Here is a 642-nt window from a genome sequence, read left to right on the forward strand (position 1 = left end):
AGAGTCGGGCGGCGCCCGGGCGGCTCCATTCGGCCCCGCTCGCCCCGCGCACGCCGAACGCGCCTCCGGCCGCCGGGACGCGCCGCGCCGGGGCGGTGCTGCCCTGCTCTGCCCTGCCCTGCCCTGCTCTGCCCTGGGCGCCTCTCGCCCGCCGCTGCCGGAGCCGCCCGGTGCCGCCGGTTCCGCTTTCAGCGGGCACTGCCGGCTCCCCGCTCGCCCGCGACCTCCAGCGGCAGCGCGCCGCCCGGGCGGCCCCTACCCCCGAGGGGGGGTCCCCGACCTTCAGGGCATCCCATCCCGCCGGGTGTCCCCAGCACTCGGGGGTGCCTTCCCTGGTTTAACTCCTGCCCGCGGAGGGGATGCTGTCGCCGGTGGGAGCGGTGGGGCAGGGGCAGGTGGGAGCCGAGGGTCTTCACCAGTGGGAGGTGGCGGCTGGCAGCAACCCCAGCCATCACTGGCCGGGGCCTTGCCACTCAAGCACCTTGGCAGGTTCATGAGCAGCACGTTTGGGGTGCCCCTCTTACACCAGCATCTTTTGGGGGCACTTGTGAAGGTTTCACTAGTAGCCCCACGCACTCCAAAACGCTCCTCCTTCACTGCTGTCCTTGCACATCACCACCACCTTCCATGTCTGTGTCTTGG

The sequence above is a fragment of the Corvus kubaryi genome, unplaced genomic scaffold (genome assembly GCF_017639235.1).
Source record: "Corvus kubaryi isolate FWS band 111438036 unplaced genomic scaffold, C.kubaryi_AGA036_p1.0 37387, whole genome shotgun sequence".
Taxonomy (NCBI): Eukaryota; Metazoa; Chordata; class Aves; order Passeriformes; family Corvidae; genus Corvus; species Corvus kubaryi.